This window comes from Rhinopithecus bieti, unplaced genomic scaffold (genome assembly GCF_001698545.2).
Source record: "Rhinopithecus bieti isolate Rb0 unplaced genomic scaffold, ASM169854v2 scaffold_10620, whole genome shotgun sequence".
NCBI lineage: Eukaryota > Metazoa > Chordata > Mammalia > Primates > Cercopithecidae > Rhinopithecus > Rhinopithecus bieti.
In genome coordinates, this window is record NW_016806453.1 from 197,052 (window position 1) to 205,346 (window position 8,295).

The 8,295-nt window shown below is 37.4% G+C and overlaps 1 protein-coding gene across 1 annotated transcript in view; it reads right to left on the reverse strand.

Annotated features, from left to right (window-relative positions):
* LOC108532548 (O-acetyl-ADP-ribose deacetylase MACROD2-like) overlaps window positions 1-8,295 on the reverse strand; it is a 99,407-nt gene that overhangs the window by 12,155 nt on the left and 78,957 nt on the right. The window lies entirely within an intron of this gene.

Consider the following 8,295-nt stretch of genomic DNA (forward strand, 5'->3'; position numbering starts at 1 on the left):
TGGGGATACAGGCCCCTCTAGACCTGCCAGATCAGATTCTGGGAAGGGGCCAGCATCTGTGTTATTGAAAGCCTTCCGGGTGACCCTCACATATGCTGATGGTTGAACACACTGGAGCAGTATGCTTTTAAGAAGAAAAGTAGCATTTTAGATACTTGCTGTTTTCCTGATGGGCAAATTTTGTCCGTGCTATGTTCTATAATGTTTTATCTACTGTGTGAATTAATGGCAACAAAGTTTTGTTTTATTCTATTTTGTTTTGGAGAGGGAATCTCACTCTATCACCCAGGCTGGAGTGCTACAGTGGCGTGATCTCGGCTCACTGCAACTCCTGTCTCCCAGGTTCAATAGATTCTCCTGCCTCAGCCCCGCCCACCTCTCCCCCACTACCCAAGTAGCTGGAATTACAGGCATGAGCCACCATGCCATGCCCATCTAATTTTTGTATTTTTAGTAGAGACAGGGTTTCGCAATGTTGGCCAGGCTGGTCTTGAACTTCCAACCTCAAGTGATCTGCCCACCTCGGCCTCCCAAAGTGCTGGTATTAAAGGCATGAGCCACCATGTCTGGCCAGCTCTTTGGTACTTCTAAGTAACAAACTATTACTCCGGATAGGAAATTTCAAGGAGAATATTTGAATTTGTTAAACTGCTCCTTTCTTATCAAATTGTATTTTACCTTTTGCTCTAGAGGGTGCTACTAGATTTTAAAAGAAACCTCTACCCCAACACACAAGAGCCAGCAAGCAGGAATATTTAAAACAAGCCAAAACATTATATCCTGAAATCTGATTTTTTTTAAATGATTTAAGAGCAAACCTATAAACTTGAATTTCCGTTTATTTTTAACAAATAGTAACAAGATAAATTAAACCTAGTAAACAAAGCTGTGCAAAATAAATGTTTTAAAATATTTTAAATTGCTATTCATAAAAAGGTTTTTAATATACTTATAGGAAAGCTGATCTGTATTTTTGAATTTATTTATATTAAAGTATGATATGTGTAAATCTTTCACGCAAGGAGATACTGCTATTCACTCACTGAGATACTCTGATTTTTAAAAGTATTTATGATATGTGTAAATTTTTAATGCGAGGAGATACTGCTATTCACTCATTGAGATACTCTCATGAGCATGCAATTTTGAGACATCTGGGGGATTAGAGGTGATAGGTTATGAGTCACCTAAATTGTCTTTGGACCACAATAGTCCCCCCACCAAAAAGAAAATTCGGCCAAGACTAGAAAATAACCTGTGACCATAAAAATGAACCTTTCTCTGTCTATAAAGCATTCCCTTCTTAGCAACCACTTCTCTCCCAGAAGTATTCTAATCAAAATACTCAACTGGTTGTAGTAATAATGAGAAGGAGAATAATGTGGGCAACTTGTATGTCAATGAAGTAGAGAAAAACTTTAGGAAACCTCAAAATATAAAATACTTATACTTGAGTTGACCTCGCAGGGACTCCTATAGTAGTACTATTTATCTCTGCCAGAGATAAACTAGTTTCTATTGTGATTAACCAAATTATAAACTCCTGATTCTCCATTAATGATTATTAAATGACAATAAACATTTGGTGGCTTTGTCAGAGACAAATGCATATTTAGACTCTTGTGAACCTAGAAATTATAAAGATTCATCACTGAAGATGTTTCAGAACTCTATCAGGCATTAAATTGACAGACTTATAAATGAATGCAGAAAGACCATTTCAACTTGGGAGACAGAGTAAATAGATTTTCTAATTATTCTTTAACTGGTTTTAGCTCTAAAAAGTATTATTTCATTTTTTCATGAAGCATTATGTAAGTAACATCACATTTGTAGTGATAAGAAATTTTAAACATATGAGACAATAAGTCATGTGTTTCTTTCTCAAAAGTAATTATAAAAGAAAAGTATGGGAGGGCCAGTGCGGTGGCTCGCGCCTGTAATCCCAACACTTTCAGAGGCTGAGGCGGGCAGATCATGAGCTCAGGAGATCAAGACCATCCTGGCTAACACAGTGAAACTCTGTCTCTACTAAAAAAAAAAAAAGAGCCAGGCACGGTGGCATGCACCTGTAGTCCTAGCTACTTGGGAGGCTGAGGCAGGAGAATCACTGGAACCTGGGAGGTGGAGGTTGCAGTGAGCCGAGATTGTGCCACTGCACTCCAGCCTGGGCGACAGATGGAAACTACGTCTCAAAAAAAAAAAAAAAAAAGAAAGGTATGGGAAAACATTGACGTTTAAACCATTTTTATACCACCGTTCAGTTTTTTAAAAAGAAACTCTAATCTGTCATCTGCAAATTTTTTAAATGGAATATTTTGAGACTGAAGTGAAGGTTCAAACAATTCAACGTAATGAATAAACATACTGCTGTGACATGTCACTCAAGTAAGTTACTCAAAATAGTCTTTACTTGAATTATCAGCATTATGAGGGAATATTTTAATTGTCTCTCATTTTAAAAACTAACATGAGACTCTTCTTCCCTCAACAGTCAGATTATACTTACAGCCCAATTCCTCACATAGTATGCGAAAAAGTTATGTACATACTTAAAGGCTACAGCTTGATAGGACTAATAATTAGCAGTATTTCCTTCAACAATAAATCAAAACCTAATAGGAGTATTTTTTGACCAGCAACTGTTCTTCGCAAATACAACAATATAAATTACCACTTAGAGGCCACCTCTTTTATTTGCATAGCAATGTGTTGCCTTCCTCTTCACACACAAAGCTCAATGTATCTTTTTCCCTACCCTAGGTTTTCAGTAATAAATAGGACAAAAAGTTGTCAAGTATATCTCCCTCATGGACATTCTCTACGTACACAAAGCACCAACTCAGGCTTTGTACATCACTGGTTTTATACAACTGCAAGTTGAAATATCTGTCAGTGTAAACACATGACAGTAATTGCTCTTTCATATTGTATACTTTTGATAATGTCAAAGAAAACTGGAACTGGAAGTGATTAAAGCAGTAAAAACAGAATTTATTCAGTAACTATTACAATAAAGGAAAGAGACCTCAGTATAGAACTGGGATCAATTCCAAATACAGCAATAACAAGCAGGGATTTATAGCCAAGGAGCAGGATGGAGGTGAGTGGATGGAAAATAACTAAGAGGAAACATAGGGGGATTCTGGTTATAGAGCCTTAACAGTATTCTTGCTGAAGGCAAGCCAGCGTGATCACATATTGCCTGGTGGGGGATGAGCAATTTGACCAAGTATCAAGGATGATCTGATATCAAGGGTAAGACATTTTCTCTTAACTAACTTAGCAAGATTCTTGCTGAAACTGGGCTATGCAGGTATTGCAAGAATGGGGCCTAGACACAAAAAAGACTTAGAAAAACCTGACTAAAGTTTGCTTAAGAAGACAGTCTTAACTGTCCCCTTCTGGGAAAAAGACAGTTTTAGTTCTCAGGGATGCCAAGTGAGGAAGGTGGGGAGAAATTAAAAATGTTAGTTTGGAGACTTGTAGTAGGCTTTCAGAGGAAACTAGAAGAATTGAGAAAATGTATAAGATGGCAGGATCCAATAAGCCAGGTACCAGGCCAGTTTTCCCAAGAGGACTTTGTAAGCATTGACTCCATAAAGTCTTTGTGCCTTAAAAGTGTCTGGACGTATCTGATTCAATGCATCATTCTCAAATATGACATCCCAGTCAAAGCCTTGGTTATAAACTGATTTTTCCAAGTATGTCCTGTTACGAGGAAGACAGAATCTTATTGAACTTATCCAAATAATCGTAATGCCATTGAGAATTAGAATACTCAATAAGTGTTTCTGAATTCTGGAGGGATCAGGTTGGAAGAAAATATGTTTCATCTCTTTTTACAAAAGCATAACCTACTAAATTGTCATGAGTTACAGAAAGCATGAGAAAACAGGAAAAAAAATGCTCCTTAAATAAGACATTAAAGAATGAGAAATATTCCAAAACAATAACCATAAAAATTATCTTATTTATTAGTTTATTCTGCCCCATGTAATTGAATCTTCTGCTTTATCCTGGGTTAGCAGTTTTATGAGTCAGCTTCTCTACTAGCTGCGGAAATCCATACTCATTCCAGTGGTATGGTCTACAAGTATCTAAGCAATGCCATTTGAAGCCTACACCCCAGAGCACCTGGCATGGTCCTTTCCATAGATCTCTAAGACAATCAGTTGTGTTGAAAATGAAGCATTCTGGCTTATAAGCTGATTACAGGAGCTTTCAGGAAGAATCAGAGTAAAAGAAAACCTATCTGTGGATAATAAAAGACTTAAAATGTCTATGGTTAAACTCTGTTCATTATAAAAATGATAAAACTGATGAGGGAATTAGGTTATTTTTGTGGCACACAATATTTAAATATTTCAATAATAGTTGGCATTATGATGATAACAGTATATACAAGGACATATGATGGACAATGAGGGTATTGGCAAATGTCTATGATATTCACATAATTTCTGGAATGTTTTCATTATTAATATTTACCCATACAACTATAACCTAGAAAAGCTTAAGCATCACTTTTTACTTGACAATGTTGCCCACATAATTTAATATATCAAACAAACAATATTTTTACTAGGTGAAAGAACAAATCCTTTGATATTTTCCAGGGGACCTATGGGAAATCTCAAGGTCAGTCCAAGATTAGTAATTCATTTAGGACTGGGCACGGTGGCTCACGCCTATAATCCCAGCACTTTGGGAAGCCGAGGCGGGTGGATCACCTGAGGTCAAGACCAGCCTGGCCAACATTCTAGAATAAATAGAATTTATTGTGTTCTATAAATAGAACACAATAAATTAATTTAGAATTAGATTATGGAAAACTGTCAAAAATGTCAAAAGATTTGAATGCTGATTAAACAGAATCATAGATCACTATGAAACAATACTTAAGTTCTCTTAAAAGGAGATGACATAGAAAACACAAAGCACAATAAATTATTTTGATAATGCACAGAATTTTTGTTTCCTAGGCAGATTACTTGAAAGGCAAAGAGGTGGCCGGACAGGATGGTTCGCGCCTGTAATCCCAGCACTTTGGGAAGCCAAGGGGGGCAGATCACCTGAGGTCGGAAGTTCGAGATAAGCCTGACCAACATGGAGAAACTCCATCTCTACTAAAAACACAAAATTAGCCGCGTGTGGTGACACATGCCTGTAATCCCAGCTATTCGGGAGGCTGAGGCATGAGAATCGCTTGAACCCAGGAGGCGTAGGATGCAGTGAGCCGAGATCGCGCCATTGCACTCCAGCCTGGGAAACAAAAGTGAAACTCCATCTCAAAAAAGAAAAAAAAGGAAAGAAAAACCTTTCACAATCTCTTATTATGAACAGACCAATATTCCAAGAAAACTTTGTTGCTTTAACAGAAATAAAACCAAGTGCTAGTTTTATATCAGCACACTATTGGGCTCATGTTATTTGAAAAAAAAAAAAATCTTTACATAGAAATCAATTTAATCTTAGCCAGCTTGAAAACATCAAGAATTTCTTTTCTGCAAACCTACAGCTTTCTACATCCATTCAGATTTCGTCCTACATTTTTCCTCTTTCTCATTCTGGAATAACCAGTAATCTCATTTTAAGACAAAATTACACTCTTTTTCCCTTATCTACAGCAAAAAAAGTCCTTCATTCCTCACATACTTTGCATACAGAGTTGTTTCTCCTCGTGCTTATTACTTTTAGTAGTTTAACTTACATGTATTAAATGTAATTTGAAAGACCAATACACTTTTACGAAGAAAACTTAAGAAGTAGACAGCTGTAAACTGTGTCACATGCTAGCATTCTATAGCATACTAGCAGGTTTTATGAATATATCATCTTACAATTTCTAGAGATATCTGTTTCTTTATAGTGTAATCTTTCAAAAGAACATTTTATTAATGGGCCCAATTATATCTAGTTTCTTTATGCCATGTGAAAATAAAAAGCCAAAGTATATAAACTCAGACTTAGGTTTAGTATTAGTATTTTAGTCATTTATATTTCTTAGAAATTATGTGGATTTTAATGAATATCTATTAATGTAATATAAGTCTAAGGTTGCAAATTACTAAACATATTTTAAAAACAACTTCCAGGCAGACATACTGTAACATTAAACAAAGCTAGCCAACATCTCAAGTTATTTTCCTGTTAACTATTTCTCCAACATATGTATATATTAGGCAAGTATTATAAAAGCTCATTTTATAAAAGTACTCATTTTATATTTGCGTGAATCATAACCTCATCTTTTTTTTGTTTTGAGACAGAGTCTCACTCTGTCACCAGGCTGGAATGCGATGGCACGATCTTGGCTCACTGCAACCTCCACCTCCTGGGTTCAAGCGATTCTTCTGCCTCAGCCTCCCAAGTAGCTAGGATTACAGGCATACGCCACTATGCTTGGCTAATGTTTGTATTTTTAGTAGAGATGGGTTTTCGTCATGTTAGTCATGCTGGTCTCGAACTCCTGATCTCAGGTGATCCACTCACCTTGGTCTCTCAAAGTGCTAGGATTATAGGCGTGAACTAACATGCCCGGCCGTGTAATCTCATCTTTATAAAAAACATTTCCGTCTTATAGACATTTGTATTTAGTTTTAATGCATGTTCTAAATATTTGTATAGCATTTACCATGATCTATATGCTCTTTTTTTTTTTTTTAGATGGAGTCTCGCTCTGTCACCTAGGCTGGAATGCACTGATGGGATCTCAGCTCACTGCAAGCTCCACCTCCTGGGCACACGCCATTCTCCTGCCTCAGCCTCCCAAGTAGATGGGACTATAGGCATCCGCCACCATGCCCGGCTAATTTTTTATATTTGTAGTAGACAAGGGGTTTCTCCCTGTTAGCCAGGATGGTCTCCATCTCCTGACCTTGTGATCCACCCGCCTCAGCCTCCCAAAGTGCTGGGATTACAGGTGTGAGCCACTGTGTCCGGCCAATCTACATGCTCTTCTAATGCTTACAAATATTAACTCCTATAATTCTCATAACAAACATATGTATATAGTACACATTACTACTATTCCCTCAATAAGTAAAATGAAGCTAAGGCATGCAGAAATGAAGTGGTTTGACCAAGTACACACAGCTGGTAAGAAAGCTGGGATTTGAACCCAGGCAGCCCATGATCTTAATCAACATGATAAGCAGGCTCTCATATACCATTTTTATTTCAAAGAGTCCATCTGTGAATGAACCATCTGTTTAAGTCCCATCTCTTCCTTTAGTGGCAAAATGCAGCAATTTCATCCCTGTCCCACCACACCCCATACACACACACACACCAAGAAAAAGCATTACTTGCTTTTGCCCTAGAGGAAAAAAAACTGGTTTTCCAGAGTAGTTATGATACTTTGAAAACAATACAAAGGTCTCAGTAGTTTCTGCTACCATTTGACAAAATTTCATAACATACAACACACCAAGGACTAGAAAATAACATAATAAAATCAAATTTGCAGATATTAATCATGTATCTTCTATTTATGTTTTCTCGTTTGCTTGTTTATACAAAATCATCAAACTCGCAGATTCATATCCCAACACATATACTACTTTGTTTACACTGAAATTCTGTGTAGTATTTATATTTATGACCTTATTCTGATTTTTTAAAATTGTTTTGTAGAGAAAAAGTTTCACTAAGTTGCCCAGGCTGGTCTTGAACTCCTGGTCTCAAGCAATCCTTCCACCTTGGCCTCCGAAAGTGCTGGGATTACAGGTGTAAGCCACCATGCCTGGCCTATGACCTTATTCTGAGTTCTGGCATTATGTTACTATTTTACGTCTATTTTAGGCATCAATAAGCCACATTAGAGACAGACTGATTCATTTTATGAGGTAGGGATAAAATGTAATCCTATCGTAACAAGAAAAGCAAATTTAACAAAAGATATAATTCACTAACATATGAGGTAGACTAGGAGAAACAAACTCTGTTAATTCAATTTTAATCAAGATGAAATGGTCGGGCCGGCCTCAGTGGCTCACGCCTGTAATCCCAGGACTTTGGGAGGCCAAGGCGGGCGGATCACGAGGTCAGGAGATGGAAACCATCCTGGCTAACACGGTGAAACCCTGTCTCTACTAAAAATTCAAAAAATTAGCCGGGCGTGGTGGCAGGCGCCTGTAGTCCCAGCTACTGGGGAGGTTGAGGCAGGAGAATGGCGTGAACCCGGGAAGCAGAGCTTGCAGTGAGCTGAGATAGCGCCACTGCACTTCAGCCTAGAGACAGAGTAAGACTTCGTCTCAAAAAAAAAAAAAAAAAAAAAAAAGAAAAGGCCAA